The sequence below is a fragment of the Anas platyrhynchos genome, chromosome 5, assembly GCF_047663525.1.
Source record: "Anas platyrhynchos isolate ZD024472 breed Pekin duck chromosome 5, IASCAAS_PekinDuck_T2T, whole genome shotgun sequence".
Taxonomy (NCBI): Eukaryota; Metazoa; Chordata; class Aves; order Anseriformes; family Anatidae; genus Anas; species Anas platyrhynchos.
This window is the reverse complement of record NC_092591.1, coordinates 26,593,256-26,615,058: the sequence shown is the minus strand read 5'-3', so window position 1 is coordinate 26,615,058 and position 21,803 is coordinate 26,593,256. Positions and strand designations below refer to the sequence as shown.

Here is a 21,803-nt window from a genome sequence, read left to right as displayed (position 1 = left end):
CAGCTTTCATTAAGACCTGGGCTGGCTCTGCTCTGCTCCTTGCTTGATAACGTCTGAGTGGTGCCACTTCTTTTAGACAAATGCCACTGCTCTGCTTCAGAGTCCTGCTGGTCTCATCTGATAAGCTTTTTTTGTGTGTTTTTTTTTGTTTTTTTTTTTTCATCCTAAGCAGCTCTCAAAGGAATTGCTGGATTGTTAAAGAATAAGAAATACTTTTAGGTCTTTGAGATACAGAAAGACTTATCGTAGCTGAAGGCAAGGGAAGGAGAGCGATAGCGTTGCTGGAGGACTGGGGTTTGGTGTGCTGGTGAGTTACAAAGCTGAAGTTACAGCTGCCTGTTGGGATCCGGGATGGTATGGATGGCACAGTCAGTATCGGCTCCCCTGGCCTCACAGGAGCTTTGGTGTTGCATTTCTCCTGGCTTTTTAGACACTGAGGAGAGCCAGAGGTAGGTTGTGACTGTGGCTGGGCTTCCCTCTCCAGGCTCCTGTGAGCAGGTGAGTGAGGGCCCTGCCCCGTGCTGCCCAGCTGGAGGCAGACGAGGCTGAGGAAGCTGGTGGGAGCAGCAATGTGGAGACAAAAAGGCTTTGGGGGGGATTTCTAGGAGAACTGGTTGGTACCTAGCCCTGCAAAATCCCTACGACAGTGCCTGGGGTAGTCTGCGGTTATTGAGCAGCGATGCAAGGAGGTGGTGGTACTTCCCTGTGCACTGACTCATCCCTCAAGTGCCCGTGGTGATTGATTTTTGTTTTTTTCCTGGGATAGCTGTTCCTCAGGCCTGGCCAGCTGTGCTTTGCATGGAAATGGGACTAGGTGCTGCTTCGGGACCTGCCGTTTAGCAGGCTGTGTGTAAATCTGCCGAGGTTACTTGCTGCTTGTTAAGCTGCGGCTCGAAGGAAGCCCTTTTAATGAGGCACCCGCAGAAGAAGCAGCAGGCACAGTACTTCCATAGAAAATGGGAAGGAGAGATATTTGGCTGCTCTTCCCCTCCTCAGCCCCATGTTTATCCCATGGAGGTGCCTTCCCATCTCCCCACCTTTACTTTAGAAGGAGCTAGGGGGACGGGGAGCGCTGTGCATAGGTACCTGCCTCAGGTTTTAAAAACAGGAGGCGGCTGCGACAGCAGAGGCTCCTGGCAGGGTTGAGTAACGAGACGCTGGGCGATGCTGAGAGCCCTACGCCCTGCTCTTGCACAAGCTGCAGCACGCAGGAGGCAGCAGCAGCCTGCCCTGGGTTGAAATTCTCCCCCAGCTGTTGCAAAAACAGCTCCGGCCTTGCAGAAAGGGCTTGAAAGGAATGAAAACGGGCGAACAGCAGGCCTGTGGCAGCTGGAATAGGTGACTCCAGCTCCATGGCTTTCTTTTTTTTGGTCTTTAGTCCTAGCATGCAGCTGCTGTAGTTCCTTTGTGTTGCTTCTAAGCGCCGGCCATCCTGGATTTCTGAGAGTATGTTTTCATTTTTCTTTCTTTCCTGAGGGTTTTGGGCAGTGTTTCCCAAAGCTATTGTGGTGGGCATTTCCCCTTCCCTCCCGACAGCAGCTTTCATTTTTGCCTGAATAGCTCAGCATTGTTCACATTGTCTTCTAAATTTATGAGCTTTTTTTTTTTGATTTTGACCAAAGCAGTTTCCTAAATGCTTTTGGAGTCCTTGAAGTCACTTTGCAGAAACCTGGGAGCGATTCTTCCCCTTGCAGCATGGCTTGTATTTGAAGCTCCAGGCAGGAAAACTGTTCTGTAGCGCTCACGTTTGAGTTCCTGAAAGCATGATTCTTGTGGGCTTTCAGGTTGTTTTTCTGGACAGTTTTCTTTAAGATCATGCTAAGTTCAGCTCTGACGAGGACTTCATAGGCTTGATGGAATTTACTTTAGTTGAAACTTGAGGTTTCTGACAATGTAATGAACTCTGCTCCAGGTTTCTAAACAGCATCCGTTCCTCCTCTTCCAGCCCAACAACTACTTCTCCCTCCCTGCAATTCTCTCCAGAAATAACAGGTTATTACTAGGATTTGTAAGCATATTCATTTCCTAGGCCTGCTATTGCTTGGCACTGAGGATATTGATCTCTTTTACTCACTTTGATCTCAGAAGCTGGGCTCTGTCAGCACGATGTCCATCTGCAGATCTCCCCTGGTTAGTTTGGAACGTGGTCTCCTGGCTGTGCAAAGACTTGGGTTTGCTCCCCTAATTGAAGCAGCAATAACAGCTTTCCCCACTGATATTTCTTGGAAGTAGATATCTTTTAGCCAACGAGTGGGCATTATTTGTTTTTCTGGGTGCCTGGTTCCTCCCTTCACTTTGAGGACTGAATACTGGGGAAAGGCTTTGGGTTGTCAGCCCAGGCAGGTGGTATTTGGGGCATAGCAGTGGTGTCTCCTGGGATGTGTCTGACTTGTTCCTGGTCTGGATGTTGGTCTTGCTGGCTGGGTGCTAGGCATCTGATTCGGAAGTGGGAGGACTCCAGTGGGCAAAGGGCTCGAGGACAGGCCACGATGATGCGCTCATCGGCTACTGTGTGTGCACGGCGTTGGCTGGAGCATGTGGCACCGGGACGGGTGCTCTTGGAGCTGGGGCTCCCCCTGTGCAGGAATGTATCTGTGCACTTCTGGTTCGAATTGGAAGCAGATCTGCCTCTGGCTGCAGCCAGCACTGTGCAGGAAAACAGTGCTCGCTGGAGTCGCCGGTGGTTTGGGACTCCTTAATTCATCGTTCTTTGTGGCGTGCCAGAGCACAGAGCTGGGCACATGAGTGCTTTTACAGTGTTTCAGTGCCTGCAGCAAAAGGGCCAGTAATGTGGTTTCTTTTCAGTGAAGGAAGGGTTGGTTGGTGTTTTTTTTTCTCCTTCTTTTGTTTAGGTGATGTATTGCTGTGAGATGGCCCTCGTAGTGCTGTTCTTCACCAAGACGTGAAATGATTTATTGTTGTAGGTTTCCTTCCCCATTCAGATAAGAAAAATAAAAAAGGCATTAAAAGGGTGTGTAGAGCAGGGGGACACACATGTAGTGATTACTAACCTTTTTTAAAGTCACTGTTCTCATTTATCCTTTCAATTAGTTGTGTTTTTTTTTTCCAGGACTTTGGAATAAAATCACCAGAATTTTGCAATAAAATCCACATGTGAGAAACCAGTGGCGCATCTCCTAGTCAAAACAGGTTGCATGTGATCTAACTACTTCAGTGGTCATAGAGAAATGTTTTGATTAAGCAACTGGAGGCCAAACGCATGCTGAATTAATTAGTTTCTACCTACCCTTCACACTGTAATGAAGGTGCCCTTACAGAAACTACACGAGATGAATGTATGTCAGAGTGTTTTTTCTGAGTATGTGTGTTTAAAACTGCAAACCTGAGTGCTTTTAATTGCAATCAAAACCTTTCCGGTTTCCTTTGGAGATGCTTTTCCTTGGCTAGGCCTTGCGGAAGGGCAGCTCTAGTTTACATGCTGAGAGCACAGGAGGCTGAATCCTCATTTTTCAGCCCTTGACCACTTTCAAATCATAAAATCATACTTGGTCGTGTCAGGCCCTCTGGGAGGCTTGGTGATAGGTGTGGAGCAGTATTGCTTTTCTTCAGAACAATGTGGTGCTTGCTTATATTGAACTGGAGTAGTACTCTAAGCATGGTGATGACTTATTTCCATAGGAAGAGGTGCATTTTCTGTCCTTATTTAACCTTGCTTCTCTGAAAGCTGCTCTAAGCAGCTGTTTCTTTGTTTTTTCTCAGTTACCAGCCAAAAATACCGATGTTCACGCTTCAGAAGGCTTTATATGTAGATTAAGTGAAGGAATACTTGAACAAAGGACCTGACTGTGTCACACAGCAAGGTGTAATCATAGGTGCCTAAAAACACAAAGGTGTAATGTAGGAAGTTGAAAGTGCTGCTCCTTGCAAACCCTGGTTAGAATTAGGTCAACTGGTAATTGTAATTTTTTGGAAAAGCTTTTAATTGACAGTTCCCTGAATACCTAAGATTATTTCTGAGTGACAGTGTCTTTTCCTCCTTTTTTGTGCTTTGTGCACTGCTATGGTATGAGCAACATGAAGAATGCGTACTGTGAAGCTTTACCTGTGTGCTTGGATGATGCAACTATTGCCATTATTCAAAACCGTTCGTCTATCTAACGAAGGGCTGTCCTAACTGTGGGACTAACCGTGAAAAATCACTGTGCTCATGCGTGTTTTGAGTTGGGTTGATCTTCACATCGGGCCATCTTCTTTTTTTTAACTGGGAGATGTGACTCTACCAAATACAAGTCTTCTGATTAATTTCAGTTGCATGTTATTTTCCTTCAAAATCCAGAATAACAATTTATGAAACTAACAATTATTTTCTTGATTTCTCTTAGTTCTGCTCTATAAAACCACAAAAGATATTCAAAGCGTGCAGCTGGCCAGACTGCCTGGTTCTGTTTTTGACCAACGGGCGTTGCTTCTTTAGCTGTGAGTGTTGTGGAGGAGATTCCTCTGAGACCAGGGGAGAAAACGAAACAATAAAACTGCCACGTTTTATCAAAATAGATGCATGCAAAATACTGCAAAGCAATCTCTTGATCTGGCCTCAAAGATGAGAGCTGACAATATTAAAAGAAAACAAAGCCTAATCTGAAACATACTCTGCACACAGCCAAGTGTTATTTTGCGAGTAGGACTTGGGGCTTGTGAAGGCTCCTCAAGTTTTCCACGTGGAGTGGTGAAGCTGGGCACAATCACACGCATGGCGTGGTTGTGGCTGGTCATTGTGTCAGTTCAACGTCAGAATTAAGGCTGGTGACTGTGTTTTCATCAGTCCCCAAGGCTGATGAAGGATGAGGTTGTGTTGTTGGTAGTGCTCAATAGACGACCAAACACAGGCTGGCTAAAATAGATTTAAGGCAAATATAATCCAGGCTGTAAGTTGCAGGGAGGTTTATCTCAATCCAAACACTGTGCCTACAACCGCGTGTCTGCTTTGTTCTTTCAGCTTTATTTTGGTCAGGATTAAAACAGCAGTGAGGTGGATCTGAGCTTCCAAGAGGATTTTTTGGGGTTACTTGCTGCAGAGGAGAGGTGAGGAGCTGCTCCCCAGGCTGCAGAGCAGATGTTGGAGGGCACCAGCTGGGTCTGCGTGCCTCGCAGGTGTGTGTTTTGCGGACTCTGCACTTAAACACTCTGCTTGACTTGAGATGTGCGAAGTTGCTGCCTCTTTTCCCTAGAGGCTGAGCTGTTTGCCTGGAATTGAAGGGGAAAAAAGCAACGGTTAGTAGTAGATGAAAAAGAGCAGCATGCTAGCCGTCCTAACGCACAGGTTACACTGCAGCCTGGAGCTGGGCTTTTTTCATGAAGAGCAGCTCAAAAAAAAGTCAGCAGACAGAAATAACCTCCAAACAAAACAGAAACCAAAACTAACAAAGGAAGTGCTTGCTATTCAGATGAACCGATAGAGTTGAGGGAGGAAAAAACAACTCATCAGAGACCTCCAAAGGCTTGCTGCTTTGGCCAGAAAGGTGCAATTTTGAGATGGCAGGAGGTTTGTAGTCTGCACAGCCATCTGAGAGGTGATGCAGACGTTCCTGTGGTGTAATCCTAGGCGAAAGCAGACTGGGGGATGATGAAGATGATGCTGAGCTGGGATGCAGGAAGGCAAACTTCAGCTCTTGCCCCATGTAGATGAAACCTGTGCAGGGCAGCTTCAGTTCTGTTCCCCAGCTCAGTTTCAGTGCAATGAGAAGTACAGCAGGGAAGAAGGGAACCTGGTCCCAGCCTTCGCCTACACCCCTGTTTCGGGTGCCGAATAAGGTCAGTGAATGTTAAAATCATTTTTTTTTGGATATTGCATATAGTTTGTATACCAGCATCTGTAACCCAGAAATAACACCAGCGGAGGAGGCCTGTGTGCTCTTCTTGCTGCCGGAAGCTGGTACGAGGTGGGAGAAGACATGAGAGTAAGTGTTTAGCTGCGTGACGAGAGGCTGGTGCCAAATGTAAAGAGCAGGTAGGAAATGCCAGCGGGGTGTGCTGCTGGCGTGTGAGTCTTGTGAACAGAGAGGACAGGCTGCTTGTATTGATGCTGCTGTCAGCTCTCATTTCCTCACAGCTCGTGGACTGTGAATGAACAGGCCCTGTTGATGGCATGTCCTGGTTTTAATGTTGTGAGTGGAGGGATTTGTCTGCCTTGAAGCGTTACACGGATCTGTGCGCGCCTTTCCGACAGCGCTGGGTGCAGGCCTTCCCAGCACTGCAGCCCGGCTCTTCCTCACCTCTGCCTTCAGACAGGACTTGAGGGGAACTGCTTTATGGGTTTGCCAAGCCTGGGACTGTTTGGATATGTTGTATATATAGAAAGGGTTGTTTGGTTGTTTTGGAAGCGTGCAGGGGAGCTGGTGCTGCCGTCCCTGAGAAAGCAGATGTGCTGGAGGGAAGGTGCTGCGGGTACCCGCTGTGCCCCGTGTGCCCATCTCCCCAGACAAGTGCTGCAGCTGCAAAGGGTTTTGCCCCGAAACTCCCTGCCAGCCCTAGAGGTTTGTGCTGTGCCACTTAATCCTTGCCTCTCTGTGGAGTGAGAGGTGCCTGACCAAGGCTTTTTCCTGGCTGTGCTGTCCGCACCCCTCAGTTCAGGGGCTTTTATTAACTAGCAACCAGTGAGAGCATCCATGTTTTTACCCTCATAACGTTCTAATAAATTATTATTTTATCACCTGCCTCCTTGTATCTGGAGGTGCTGGAACAAGTAACCTGGTGGGAGAGCCCCGGCCGCTCACAGCACGTCCGGATGCTTGAAGCAGTCACCGGGAGTGGGAAGTGTAGGGTGACTGCAGAGAAACAGGAAGAGTTGGTCAGCATGGTTGCAAAGTAGCTACAGGAACGAGCCAGTGCTTCCTTTTCTGCGTGCACACTTCTGACACTGAGGCAGAAGGCAAGCAAAGTGCCTTGGCAAAGCAGCCGAGGTCACATCCCTTGGAGGACAAATCCCTGGTGATTACCTCTCTGGAGAAGTGGATAAATGTGCCAGAAGAAGAGAGCCCACCCCCTGAAAATTGATTTTTGTTGCTGATGTTCTGTTCTGGATGGCTGCTTGCCGCAGGGAGAAGGATCTCTGATCTCTCTGCTCCTTATTACTGGTACAGCATCTCCTACCGGTTTGATGGAGCGAAGAGAGGTTTTGGGCTGAAGGAGAAACTCCCCAGCAGCCATCCTGGCAGGCTCACTGACACTCACCTCGGATGTTTGCTTGGTCGAATAGAGGAACAGCTTGGAACCAGCATCAAGGTCTTGGTGCTTCAATGCTAGAGGGAGAGTGCAGGAATAAATGGCTTTAAAAAGCTTTCTTCAGCAGCATGACCCAGAGCTGTCTTCCTTTTCCCTGTGCATGTATCAGTTTTTATGGCCTTCCAGCACCATCCACCCATTAATGGTTTTGGTAAGTGTTTACTGGGGAAAAGCTGTGGTTTGGAGGTGATCCTGGCCTGCCTTCCTGGAGATTTGTCCTAACTGGTGGCCCAAGAGCTTGGGAAGCACATCGTGGTGTCTGATTGCAGCGGTCAATGTGTCGGGGCAGGCAGAGGGGAAGCTCGTGGCCCCTTGGGCTGGGAGCAGCTGCCTTTCCGAACGGGCTGTCAGTGAGCAGGGTGCTTGTGGATGCTGGGTAGGTCTTGTACAACTCGCTGGGGATCACTGGGAGCCTGAGCTGCCTCTGAAGGGTTGCTGGGCTCGTTCTCACTTGTTTGCATGCTTGCAGCGTGTGGTTGGGTGACACGCTGTGGAGAAGACAGGACATGCTGCCCCTCGCTGCCTGGGGCTCTGCACCACAGCAAACAGCATTTCCCCTCAAGTCTGCTGCCCGAGGAGGAGCAGGTGGAGGTTAGCAGTGGCTGTGATCCCTTTGTGCCTGCTCCTCTTGCAGAGGTGCTCACCTAACACGCCAGGATGAAGGGCTGGAGCCCGAAGCTCTCTCCACTGGCACCGTACTCACAGTGCGTGGTGACTCAAGCGTGGAAGATCTTCCACGCTGGCTCCAGCCAGCTCCACCTCAGCCAGCACTGGCCCAGGCACACCCAGTGCGGATCCTCAGGGAAGGAGGGAGAGTTGTGGAGAGTCATGGCTTTAGCAGCGACAGATGGCCCTGTTCTCCTGCAGTTTGCGTGTTACTTCTCAGGCAGCTTCTATAACTCGATGGAAGCAGCAGAACGTGTCCCAGCCCAAGCGTGTGTCACACGGAAGAAGCATTTCCTCCTTTTGTTGGACTTTTATAACGTGCCATCTGACTGCCTTTCACCGAGCAGTGAACAATCATTCTTCATTCCTAACATGCTTTGCGTGAAACCAGTGGCTCCTGCAGGCTCTTCAGTTGCGTGCTTCAGCACATAGGTGGCTTTTTTTATGATGCCCACGGCTGAATATTTCGTGATGACAGACTGTCTGCCCCGACTGGGCTGCTCTGGAGTCTGCTTTTAGGCAAAGGCTTTGCAGGGGGTTGGAACTGACCTCTTAATTGCAGGGAAAGTAGGTTAATTGCAGCCTTGGTTGAAAAAAATGGTCTGTGCTTCATTGTATTGAGACTCTTGCCAGAAGAGTTGTTGAACTCATATACTAAAGAGCAGGAATTTGGAAACACCCCACATGACCCCGTATCTATTACTCAGCAGCCGTTTTTGTTGCACATCTTGCATTTACTCTCCCGCTGAAGGGTTAGGCAGTTCATCAGTCTTTCCATGCCGTAGCTGCACGCCCTTTGCTGTCTTTGCAGCTAGAAATGAAGTGAGAGGGATGCTCGCTAGCGGCCTGATCTCCGTGGTTCATCCAGAGGAGGACAGAAGCTGGTTGCTCTCACCACTTAACCCCTCGGTTAAAAGCACTGAAAGCTGCACATGAACTTGCTTTGGTTTTCCAAAAGGTGTGATGTTAAAATAACCAGCCCCATCTCTTCAAATTGCCAGAGCTGACTTAAAAATCAACTGCACCCAAAACCCACCTCAGAGGTCCCAATGTAAGAGTCATCTTGGGGCTGCCAGATGGAGATGATAATGCACACAAGTGAATGGATGCACAGGGTGCCTGTGGGCTGTCCGAGGGGGAAAGTATGGAGAGCTGTCATCCTCTGCACTTTCTGGCAGCATAATTATTTACTGTGGTGGGTGGGGAGGACAGTTCTGGGGGGTTTCTGGCCTTTTCTCAGCAAAGATTTTCTTTGCTTGTCCACAGGTTCCTGCTCCGTGCACACTGAGGCATGATTTAATGTTGACTTTGGAGGCAAAGGGAAAGCTGTGCCAGTTTCTGTGGGTAATGAGAGCTCCTGCTTGATGGAACTGGCAGAGGGAGTTGGCTCGAATTGCCACTTCTGTGCCAAGCCTTGTGTCTTCCCAGTGCTGAGCCTTGCTGGGAGGACTGGAGATGCATAGAGTGGGAACTGGGTGACTGGTTTCCCCTGTGCCTTGGTTCCTCTTCCCAATGAGATCTTGTAATCTCTCCCCCTTCCCTGTCTTCTGTGGACTGGCGCTAGGAACAGAAGTGCTGGAACATACATGTAGCTCTGGTGTCACCCGGAAGGGCCTCCGGTTGGAGCTGAGAAGATTTAAGTGATAAGATCCACAGTTACCATAGTACTGTGAGAAGGGGCTTTATCTGTGACAAGATAAGGGGGAGGGGAGGAGCAAACCGAGCATTAGCTGAGTTGATAAATTGTTGTCTAGGGATAGGTGAGTGCAACGCCCGTGTCTGTGAAATACGGAGGTGGTGCATGTGTCTAGGGAAGTTTGCTGGCATTTTGGGTGATGGGGCAGGTTGTGTTTCCGGTGGTTTTATGCTCGTCTTGCAAAGTTGAAAGCCTAACCTGCTTTTGCGATAGCCCTTGTGGTTTATTTTTGAGAGCTCTTTGCTGAAACCGTAGTTTGAGACATCTCGGTCGCTAGCAGAGGAGTGCTCGGTGTTTTCAGCAGCTAGAGGTACATCTCCAAGCCCTGTCAGAGGGCTTCTTGGGACAGAACACAGCAAGCAGCAAGAAAGCTAAATAATGCGTCCTCACAGTTCCCTTGATTCACTGCACACGCAGGATTTGTGCCTTACCTGAGACCAGAATCAGGTAAAGTAACGGGAGGTTACTGCAGGAATAATAAGCAAAGCAGGGTGCTGTGAGCTCTGCTGTGAGCTAAAGGACTGCTGTTACACGGCATTTTCTTCTCTTATCCTTGCCCTGCTGGCCTCTTTGTGTCTTTGAGTCTTTGCGGAGGCAGCTTTGGTGGTCTCAGCTGTGAGATGGTGAACCTCTGGCTGAAGGTGTGCAGCTGCTCCTGGTGAGCTCCCTCAGTGCAGTAGTACCACTGGGGAACCCAGGAGCAGCCCAAAGGTTGTGCACGAGTAGGGATCAGTAGCATCTTCCGTCTTCTCCGCTTGGCTAGCGGATCAGTTTCCCTCCTGGCTCGCTGCGGCTCATCTTCCAACATCTGCATCTTCCTCCTCTCCCGCCTGAATCGAGCGCTGCAGCGTGGTTGGGAGGTTTCCTCCTCCTGAGGACAGGCGCAGGGCATTGCAGCATCGCTCCTTGCACCAGGGGCTACCACGGGGAAGGCCTCCTGAGCCACGGATCTCTGGGGGTGCTGCACACGTGGTCTCAGGAAGGCCCGAGCTTTGATTTCAAGGTCTCAAGTAGCATAAAAGCCTCAGTAAACACCTGGAGGATGCCCCGTGTTGTTCCTACCCTGTGCCACAGCAGAGCTTCCTGCTGCAGAGGTGTGTGCTGAACCAAGGTCATTTCAGACTTCTCCATCTCCTGCACCAAGTGGAAGGAGCTTTCTTCGCTCTTCCGTGTGCTTTGAAGAACCTTGTGCCAATGCAAAGCCAAAACCTTGCTGTTCAGGTTGAGGTTTGCCATGGCCCCATCCTTCCCCTTCAGGGGGGAGTGGAGAGCATGGACCAAAGACCACAGGTGTTAGGTTTTAAAGATCATCCACCGGACCTCCAAAATCAGAAGCCTGCTGTGTCTGATCTTGGGGCAGGCCGTGCTCTTGGTGGTGTTCTGAGCCAGCTGTGAAGACGTGATTAAAAAAGGCCTTTGAGCCATGGAAAAAAGGAAGGGGACTGGTACCTGCAGTGCTCAGCAGTGTGCACACAGGTTTGGTGCGGGGACGGAGGAGTCTCCTCGCAGGTTGGGAGCAGCTGTGGTTGTGCTGAGCGTGGTACGGAGCTGCTTGCCAGAGTGTCTGTCAGCGCGTGTTTGCAAACAGCCATCTCATTAGCCAGGGCAGCCGGGGAACGTGGCAGGGGGCCCAGCTTCGGGGGAGCTTTTGGGCAGCTTGCTCGAAGGAGGAGGCAGTTGCCGAAGCATTCACAAACTTGCCTGTGAGCAAACTCTTCCTGGCTTCCCTGTGTGCAGTGAGAGCTGGGGGCGAGCTGGGGCTTCTCCACGTGCTCCTGGGGGTCAGGCTGAAGAGATGTGCTGGGGGTCACTGACGGCTGCTGCTGGCAAGTCGGGGCAGCCTGGGCATTCCCATCATAAAGTTCTGCATTCAAAGCCCTAACAGAGTAGAGATCTGCTAGGCTGATTTCAGGGTCAGAAGCTTCTTCATTTTTTTTAAGCTTTCTTTTGTAAGGTTCACCTGAAGGGCAAAGCCTTATTGTTATTTGTTCTTGAGACTATAAAAGCAACACACCTGCTTGCCGTACCTGGCTGCCGTAGGCATGTGGCAGTGGCAAGCCCCTTGTGATGCTGGCTCCTTTTCTTTATTCCTTACAGAAGTAAGTAAGTAAGAAGTAAGTAAGACCCTTTCTAACATTATTCCTATGCATTTAGAGCTGAGGGCGCAGTAACTCCAACTCTGAACGCCTTCGGTCTTTGCCTTTCTCCCCGGATGGGAGCGTGCTGCTACCTGCTTCTGCAGACCCTCACGCAGCTGCCAGGCTGTGCTGCCCTGTGCTGCACTTTGATACCTCTAAGCCCACATTATCTTTCCTCGCTCAGTATAAGGAGCTGTGAATCCCTGCCTTGAAGAGGTTTATTTCCTTTGGCAGCAGGTTCCTAACCAGCCCCGAATGCTGCGTGTTCAGCGCGGTCCCCTCGAGCTGCACGGTTAACGCTTTAGGATCACCATGGGGTTCACCTGAACTTCTGCGTTCAGCCTTCAAAGCGTGCAGCTCTTCCATAAACAAATCTTCAAGGAAAATAACTGCAGTCCCTCTGACAGGCTGTTGTGGAGTAGACTGTGTTGTGAGAATTTCCCAAGTTGTGTTGTTTCCCTCTGTAAGTTTTCTTCTGCTGAAAATTAACACTGGGTGGTGGCAGGAACAGCAGAGTCAGGGAATTCAGAGTTAACTGATCAGCTTGTCCTTAGGTCACCCTTTTCCCTTCTCTGACCACAACAGTCTGTCTCAGGAAAGACGATGTTGTGTTAGCCAGAAGAAATATATTTACTTGGAAGTGGAAAAACCCAGAACCCAGCAGTTGCTCTGGTCAGGTACTGGGAGCTGAAATGCTCAGCCCTTACCTCCTGTGCTGGAGCCATGCCTTGCTTCCCTGCCCATGGAAAAGCTGGATGGAGCAGCGATGTTCCAGAAACCCCAGGCTGGCTGCAGCGAGCACCCTGCAGAAAATTCGCCTGCACCGGTAACCAGCTTTGGGTGTTAGGCTGTGATGGCACAGCGTACAGTGGGGCTGTCAGCCACTGCGTTTGGGAGCACAGGTTAGTGCAGTGAGTTTATGACATGGCTGAGCTGCTGCCTAATGCCCTGTGGTTGTTGGAAGCTCCAGTGTTCAGCGATGCTTTAGTCTTAAATAAGAGGGTAGATTTAGGTTAGATATTAGGAGGAAGTCCTTCACTCAGAGGGTGGTGAGGCCCTGGCACAGGCTGCCCACAGAAGCTGTGGATGCCCCAGCCCTGGAGGTGTTCAAGGCCAGGTTGGATGGGGCTGTGGGCAGCCTGGTCCAGTGGGTAGCATCCTGCCTATGGCAGGAGGTGGAATTAGATGATCTTTAAGGTCCCTTCCACCCCGAGCCTTTCTATTCTGTGGTTCTGTGATGTCTCTGCTCAGGAGGTGAGACTTCATTTCATCTGATCGCGTGGGGAATCAGCTAAGCATTACATGCCTCAATTGCCCCATTTGCGAGGCTTTTCTTTAAGGCCAGGCATTAAACTGCCCCTCTTCCAACGAGCTTGCATCTCCATCAACTGGGTGTAAATTCCAACCCCAAATCAATTTGCAGGGGCTCAAAACACACCGAATGTAAGCAGGAGCCAGGCTGAACCTGGCTCAGCTCCTTCAGACAAGCACAAAGCGTCTTTCTGGGCATCATTTGTGGCGCAGCCTACCTCACAGGATAGACTTTGTTTTTCATGCTTCTCCAATTTTTTTTTTTTTTTTGCAGGGTATTTTTGCAGACGTTGGGATTAAAGCCCTTCTATTTTTAAAACCTTTAAAATCTTGGAATGTGGCTCCGTAGAGCAGTGTGTAGTGGAATTTGGAAAAAAGGCTGTTAAAATGTCATACGAGGGGGAGTGCAGCGCTTAGGTCATGTTTAAGCCGTTAGGCTTGCTGGCGTGTATGACTTCTTTAATGAGCGCAGAGCTATGAATGTTTTTCTTTTTAAAGGAAAACAAACAGCGGGCCTTCCATCTTTGACAAACGTCCCTTTTTTGAGAGGGCCTCTTCACTTCGCTTTTTCCCATTTAATGGCCTCTTTCAGTGGCCCCGTTCTTTCCATCCGATCTCTGTGCCCACACGTCTGAACGTTTCCATTTCAGAAAGGAGGACGGCGGTGCCAGCAGACAAGCTTCCAAATTCTGAAGCACAGAAGCGTTTTTAACACCTCAGAGCTGTGGCTAGCAAGAAAAACCCCACCAAAACCCCTTCAACTTTTACTGCAGCGTAAAGATAACAGGGCTGCTTAGCCGCTTGTCGCGCTAAAATACCGGAACAGGACAACTTACACAAACTCTGCCCTTCTTGTAGCAGCAGCACTGCAGTTTTCGGAGCAAGCTGGATGATTTGCCTATCTAATGCTGCAGCTGGGCTGTCAGACGTGTGGTGGCTCCGGGTGGGACGTTTGGGTGTTCCTCAGCTGCAGGACCCAGAAGGAGTTCTCTGTCTCCATCTGCCACGCTGTCATGCCGCAGAGATGAGTGTCCCCCAGGTTTTTGGAGGGCCGAGCTCACCCCCATCGCTTTGTGAGTGATGCCCAGCTGCAGCCCGATGCCGGCCACCGTGGTCGAGCGGTCTGACTCGGGCGATGCTTTTCTGTCTGCCCCCGAGCCTTCCAAGAGCCTGTTGAGGGGAAAGGGGAATGGCTTTTTCTCAAGAGCAGCTGAAGGCGATGCCCTAGTTACCATGGTTTTTAAATGGAGCACTTCAGGGGTTGTACAAAAGCATCTTCAGCACTCTAAGTGCGAAGGAGAATGAAAGGACGTGGATTATGTCAGCACTGCATCAGAGGCTTAAATGGATGGCATTCAGTTATTGTTCGGAGCTGACCCAATTTGGGCCAGATTGATGGAGTGGGAGGGGAGAGGGGACCTGTTTCGGATGACTTCTGAGGCTAACATGCACTCACAGGCTTTGTGTCGGGCCTGCGTTGGCTTCCCCAGGGCAAACAGCGCGGTCTGGAGGGTGTTCCCCGTGTGCTGGCGTGGCGACGCGTCCTGCCCTTCCTGGCTGGACGTGCTGCCAAGGCGGGCTGACTCACGCCGCCTCTCCCCGTGCCGCGTGCCATGGGGGGGAAAAATTACTTGTCGGGGGGAACCTGCCCTGCCGAGGGTTGTTTTATTTATTTGGCGAGGTTTCTGAAGCTTCCAGTCACCCGATGATTTACAGAGCGGCCGCAGCCGAGCGGATCCGCCTGCTGGCGGCTCTGGATGAGGTGAGTCTGCCTGGGCTCGCTCGGCGTGCAAGCTCCTGAGATTAATTGCCAAGTGGCACTTGGTAATTAATGACAGAGGCCATTACTTCCCACACTGGCTGAGGTGGCTGCGTGGTGCCAGGTGAAGGCTGTGAGGCCGCAAAGGCACGATGGAGGGAACAGCCCGTTCAGCCTGCCCGTGGCAGGACGCTTCTCTCCGCTTGATCCCCGCACCCTGCGGTGCTTGCCTGAAGCATTCATTGTGCCACGGGCCTGTGCCTCGCTCCTCGTGTAGCAGGGATGCTGGCAGAGTTTCCTTCCCATCCCACGGGGCTCTGCAGGTTGCCTCGGGGGCTGCTGCCTGCACCTCCTGTCTGCAGGCCTGTGAGAGGAGGGAAAAAAGAAACACAAACTCCTGAGGAGCCAGGCTGGGAGTTTCAGAGAACCTCAGCCTGTTGGGCAAATGCTCTTTGCTCTCCCTGTTGTGCAGAGCAGTCAAAATCTGAGTTTCACTGTATGTTCGTTAACAACATTCCCCTTAATTTCAGTGGAGGCAGGGCTGCCTCCTCCAGCCAGCTGCTGTGGTAAGCCCCTGCCTGGGCTCTTGCCCCGTGTCTGCATTAAGGAAGGGTTTTGCTCTGTAGGAATCTGTGTCTGAGGCTTTTAGGGTTGCAAAGAACCCCACTGGCTTGGAAAGCTTGCTTGTTCGTGGGCGAGAGCATCAAAATGATGCTAGAAGCAGGTGTAGTGCTCAGTGGGGCCCTGGGGTCTGCTGGTGTCACAGTGGCACCTTCCCGGGGGGGTGACGGGCACGGCTGCCTCCCAGAGAGCAGAAGGGTTAAGGCAGAGCCACCTGCCTGCTGGGGGACACCGGGACCTGAGACCAGTCTGGGATGTGCCCGTTTTCTGACTGAGAGAGCTTTTGGCTTGTTGCTTCCTTTACTGCTGTTCTGCATTTGTTCTTACTGATTTTGGTTTTTAGAGTCAAATTTGATAATGGCTGCCCAAATAAAGGGGAACGAGAGTCGAGTAGCTTGCCTTAGCTCTTACACAGCCCCTGCTGGGAGTACTTAGCATTTCCATGAGAAATGAGGCAAGGCAGCTCATTTTGCTTTGCTGTGCCTGAGCTGGCTCTGCGGGGCTTAGAAGTCAGCCTGGGCGCTAATTGGGCACGATGTGATCCCTGTGGCAAGGCTCTGCTTTTAATGGTAGCCACCGAAGGCTGCAGGAAATTCATTGTGTTCCTCTGAGCAGGAAGGAGCCCTCCACGTGACCCTTTTATTGAAACTTAATTCTGCAATCTCTACCCATTACCTGCCAACAGGCAGACTCCCTGAACTTGGAAATGTATTTAATCTGCTTGGAGAGGGGGGAAAAAACCTGGCTGGGTCCATCTGGGGAGCCGCGTCCGTCCCCTCGGAGGGGTTAAAGGCAGCAGCTGCGGGATGGCTCGCTCGGTTACGGGAGGAGGAATCATCCCTGGTGTGAAGCGTTGCGAATGGCAGCGTCTGCCGGCCACGTGCGAGTTCAAAAAACGCCTCCCGGATTTGGGCAGCGAGGGGCAGAGATGTGCTTGTGTTCGCAGGATCCCAGGGGCGCCGCTCGCGTGGGCGAGGGTGGGCTGCGTGCCGGCCCCACAGCCTGGTGCCGGGGCACTTCGCAGCGCCGCACTCGGCCGATGCTGTGGGTTGCCGAGCCGAGGGCGCTGTGCCGAGTCAGCCGAGGCTCTCTAAACTCATCTGTAAGGCTGGAGGGGTTTGTCACAAGTTCTGCTGCTGTTTAGAGGCTTTGCCTTCCTGGCCGGCCTCCAAGGTACGTAGCTGGCTGGCTGTACGCTCGCTGGAGCGTGCCTCCTCTTTGGCTGGGGTACCCGAGACCTTGCTCCGCAGCAGCGTGCCTCTGTTCCCCTGCATCTTCCCCCTGCCGTGCCCGCACTGAGATCCGCCTGTGGGGCAGCCTGCAGCTCATCTGCTCCCACCGGTAAGCTGACTGCTTCCACAGCTCCCTGGCATTTAAGGAGGGAAAAGAGATTTTTAATGCCAGCGCTTTGCGTCAGGAGGGCTGACGGCTGGAGTCCTGATGGCTTTTCTTCTAGAGTTTTTGTGCATGCGAAGGTTATAATTTAGTTCCTTCTTGAATTTCACAGCCGTGAAAGGACTAAAATCTGCTGCTCGTGGGAGCTGTGACTGGGGATGCGTGAAGAGGCAGAAATTTTCATGCCCTTCTCTTCTAGAGCAGATAATGCTTCGTGTGAGAAGGAGAGCAGAGAGCTGTCCTGTAAAGCAACCTGCTGCACATTTACAACTAGACTCCTGTTTCAAACCATATGGGGTGATGTCTTGGGATGTTCTTTGAATCTGTGACCGCCAGCTTTGAAATAGCACAGCGGAGCAGGCTTTGTTACCTTGCCAGGTTCAAGTTGTGCGTGCTGTGGTCCCTGGACCTGGAGGGCAGCACTTCTGCCGCGGTGCTTCTCCCAAAGACTAAGGAGTTAATTTCCTACTTGCTGGCTAAGTAGAGCTGCAGCCCTCGGTTACAGCTCGCCCTGAGGGAAGGACAGATGGGACTTGGTTGCCTTTGGCAGCTGCTGGCAGTCCCGTCTGCTTCTCATGTGCTGGCAGCCCAAGGAGGGTAGGCACAGCGTGTGCTTCCTCTTGTCCGGTGGCTTGTCACCGGAGATGCAGAAGAGGTCATTAGTGCACTGCCAGAGGCTGGCATAACTCCGGGGATGCAGGGAATGAATCCTTAAAAAAATGGGGCTGCAGCAATTAAGGCATCCGCAGAATAACTTGCATCCTTGTACTGCTCTGGAGCTCGGTGGGGCTGCGTGACGGCTCGCTGCATGGCAAAAGCCTGCTGATGGAGCTGTGCTGCTGCCACGTGGAGCAGGTGGCAGCCTCCGATGGTCCCGCAGGACCGTAGGAAGATCCTGCAGGTGGAGAAATCCATGGAGACCGCTGCTGGCTCACTCGTAACGTGCACAAGCTCCTCATTTTGGTTCCAGAGCACGGGGAGCTCTGCTCCCTGAGGCTGGTGCAAGACTAAAAGCGAAGTGCTACGAACCGCCACGACTTCAACTCTGAAAACACCATAAAAGGCTGTGTCCTTAGGAGCTGGGCATGGGAGCGTTCCCACCCACATTGCTGCAGCATGAGTCACTTGGCTATCGCAATGCTCCTGGTGTGGATGCCCGGCTGAAGATGCGGCGAGGAGCGGAGGGAGGAAGGGGAACTGCTCCGCAGCGCTGCCGGGGTGATGGAGAGCTACGAAGAAGAGGAAGGCACGCACGCTTGCATAAACTCGCCTGAACTGCTGGCTGGTTTTGCTTTCGTTAGTATTTTTTGAGAGTTTCCAGAAAGTGCTGCTTGCTGGTGACGTGAAACTGAAGTGTTTGCAGCAGGGGGCCTCTGAGTGAGCAGAGAACCCCAGCTTGCTTTTAGGAAGCACAGCAACTGCCACGTGAATGTGAAGCTGGAGAACCTCTCTGTGTGAAAGTATGTTTTATCCCCCATCTTTAAACTTTTAGCTTAGTTCTTTTCTCTCCTTCATCTTCATCCTTCTCTTCCCCATGCCGGTGCAGGAATAAGTCAAGCTGCTTTTTGACAGGCAGCGTCCACGCAGAGCTCCCTTAATATATCCATACCTGCGCCTCTTCTCCCACACGCAGGTATTGGGGAGTAAATCTGGCTTTGTTTTGGTTTCTTTCCCGAGACGCCACCCACCTACCCCGGCCCCGAGATGGGGTGGTTATTGTTTTTCCCTTTTCCTTCCTTCCGCCTGACGAAGCCTTGGCTATCAGGGCTTACCGGATTCGGTCTGTCAGTGGGAAATCCTATAAAAAGCTTCCTTTATTTAGACGCCAGCCCAGTGATGACATCATGTGGGCAAGTTCCCCAAGCCTGGCCGGGCTGCGTGCGCAGAGGAAGAGTAGCGGCCGTGGAGCTGTGTGCTTGTGAGGACGTCTCCGTGGACCTGCTGGGTGGCCTGAGAGTGGGGTCCTGCACCAGAACTGGGGTCCCCGTCTCCCAAATTGAGCACCGAGAGGTCCTACAGCAGGTGGTGTGGGTCACTCTCATCTTACCCTGGTCTCTGGCTGGCACATCTCCTGAAGGAAGCTTTTAAAGGCCGTGAAACCCTAGCCATGGTTGTACTGCTCACCGCTTTTCAGGTTAGTCCTTCAATGTGCTCTTGTGCTGCTGCGGGCAGCAGCCACCCATGCTCTGCTCCTGAGTGTCTCCTTGCTGGCCTTGAGGCAAAAAGGGCAGGTTTACAGATGCGTGTCCCAAAGCAGGGAAGCAAGGTGTTTGTCTGGAAACGTGGCAGTGGGCAGGCAAACCCACGTGTCCCAGCTTGAAGGCAGGCATGGGCATCTCGTGGGTGCACGGTGTGGCTTGGGGCAGAGGGAACGGGCAAGGCTGGACACCAAAGGTGGCAGATTTTTAGCTTTATTTTTTTTGGTATTGTAATGAGAGTTTTGAAATGTAAAGGGCTAGGGTTAGCATAAGGTTACTACCGTTTTTTTTCTGCCATCACTTGTTTCTCATCCTTCTGCAAACCAAGTGGCTTCTTTCCTCCACGTGCCTACCTTTTAAGCTGCTTTTCTGTCCTTCCTCTGCGCAGCACCTGCGATGTTCACGGGTAAGAACATGACCTAAACAAGGCCTCCAGGCAGAGGTTACCACTGGGCTTCATTTACATCTCTGGACGAAAAAGCATCCTTGTGCGTGCTGGCTTTGTTTCAGTATTGCTGTATGGTGGAACAGACATCTCCTCACCTGCCTGCAGGAATTCCCAGCTATTTCTTCAAGCCAGAGACCATTTCAGTGTAGGAATGGTACAGAACTCCCACTTGTGATGCACTCAGCTGGCATCACAATTATTCTACTCGCCCTGGTAGTTCTGCAAACCTGAGAGTCTGATTTACACAGCTTCTTGTTTTGTTTTTTGTGAGGACTAAGCGTAGTCTTTACATTCCCTGGTCTGTTCTGCTACGGCAGGTGGTGCTTTTCGGTGTGTGCTGCCTTTTGAGAGGCTTTGGCATTGATGCCTAGATGTGTTTTCAAAAGGGCCTTTGGGGTGCAGGTGGGGTGTGCTCGGAGCCCCTGGGATTTCTGCGTAGGGGGTACAATAAAGCCACCAGCCAGGACTGCTTGGCTCTGAAGGGATAGGGTTGACACTGTGGTGTTAAAAATATTCCTTGAAGTGTCAGAAAAAAGTGCTTGTTATTCAGGCAGTGTATCTGAGGCATAGCACCGTAGGGCCCTGTGAAACAAGTGGAGCTGACGAGCAGTTGCAGAGGGCCACGTGCAGCGTTTGCTAACAGATGCCTGTCTCTGTGAGCACGCTGTGCCTGGTGGGCATGGCACCACCCGCACCTTCCTGGGGTAACGCTCGTGGAGAGGAGCGCCGTGTGGCTCTCGGTGTCCCCTAAACCTCAGTGACCACCTCAGGGCTGGGGATATTTGGGGCAGCAGGCTGAGCCACCAGTTCAGTCTGCCCACAACGAAGGTTTCCAAGTGCCCTGTCAGCCCCAGGCTCTTGGTCAGCCGAGTCCAAACCCGCATGAACCCGTGCCTGCACTGCACTGCTGCCTGTCAATGTGATCTTCTTCCTGTCTTCTCCAACTCGATACCCTGAGCTATAAAAATAATAATAAAAATAAATCTGCGTGGCACAAGCGTTCGGCACCTCGGTATGGATGGCTAGGATGCTTTGCTGTCTTTAGAAAGTTATTTTGCAACATTAGGTCATGTTCATAGAAAATTCTGGGCTCCCGGGTCTCTGCCCTCCAGTATGAGAGAGAGGCCTCTTCTCGCAGATAACCCTTGACAGGACCAGAGGGAACGGCCTCAAATTGCACCAGGGGAGGTTCAGGTTGGAAGTGAGGAGACATTTCTGCTCAGAAAGAGCAGTCAGGCACTGGGACGGGTTGCCCAGGGAGGTGGTGGAGTCACCGTCCCTGGGGGTGTTCAAAGAAAGGATGGGCCTGGTGCTTGGGGACGTGGTGCAGTGGGTGACATGGGTGGTAGGGGAACGGTTGAACCAGGTGATCTTGGAGGTTTTCTCCAACCCGATGATTCTGCTGGAAATGGCCCAACGCAGGTGGCCGAGGGCCTGGAGCTCCCCTCCTGTGAGGAGAGGCTGGCAGAGCTGGGCCTGCTCGGCCTGGGGACGAGGCGGCTCAGGGGGGTTTATCGGTGGCCCTCAGGACCTGAGGGGACGGAGCCAGGCTCCTGTCAGTGGTGCCCAGAGGCAGCGGGCCCAAAGTGGGACATGAGAGGTTCCCTGGAAACCCCTGGCAGCACAGCTGTGTGCGGGGGCTGGAGCCCTGGCACAGGCTGCCCAGAGGCTGTGGGGGCTCCTTGGGGATTTCCAAAAGCCGCCTGGACGTGGGCCTAGGCACCCCGCTCTGGGTGGGCCCAGAGCTCCCTTCCCACCGCAGCCATCCCATGGTTGTGTGAAAATACAGATCTACAGGTGTCAGATTTAGATGGCGTGTTAGCATTAGATTGCCTAGAAAATGAGATCTTGGAGGCAGCAAAAGAAGTTGTTTTTTTTTTCCTAAGGTGCCTTTGTTGTGTTCCCTGGTAAGAAAATCCAGCGTTCACAATACCGCCTTAATTAACAAAGAAACGAGCATGTTTTTAACATTGGGAAGTAACATCTGATAATATTTGCTGTGTAGAATGGGTGTGGGGATTGGGTATTTTTAGCCGCAGCTATTCAAGTTGTTTTGTTCTGACCTTCTCTCCATACCCTTTTATAACATTTTCTTGTAAGTATTTGTAGTTGCTGTCACTTTTTTCAGCCAAAGACGTGTTGCTGGGGGGAGAAGAGGGTGTAGCAGCCTGTTTTTGGTAGGGGTGTGTGTCCGGTGCTAGATTCTTGGTGTCGAACAGGGTACGGTTTTAGAATAGGGTGCATCTTGGATGCTCTCAAGGGACCTTTCTCAAGACAGAGGGTTGGCTGCAACAATTGTAAGATTGCCATCGCCTGCTTCTTAAAAGCA

At 51.5% G+C, this 21,803-nt stretch overlaps 1 protein-coding gene across 10 annotated transcripts in view; it reads left to right on the top strand.

The window, feature by feature from the left end:
* The window catches only part of LOC101804808 (uncharacterized), a 75,492-nt gene that overhangs the window by 16,702 nt on the left and 36,987 nt on the right, over window positions 1–21,803 (top strand). Inside the window, exons 1-2 of one of the 10 annotated variants that reach the window (XM_038179634.2) lie at window positions 17,963–18,288; window positions 18,651–18,962. The exons of 3 other annotated variants lie outside the window; for them this stretch is intronic. The gene's annotated coding sequence lies outside the window, so the exon portion shown is untranslated. Of the gene's footprint in view, window positions 1–5,484; window positions 5,773–6,888; window positions 7,394–16,398; window positions 16,607–16,640; window positions 16,775–17,962; window positions 18,289–18,650; window positions 18,963–21,803 lie in introns of those variants that run through there. 6 more of the 10 variants (XM_038179638.2, XM_038179637.2, XM_072038495.1 and 3 more) reach the window with 6 other exon arrangements.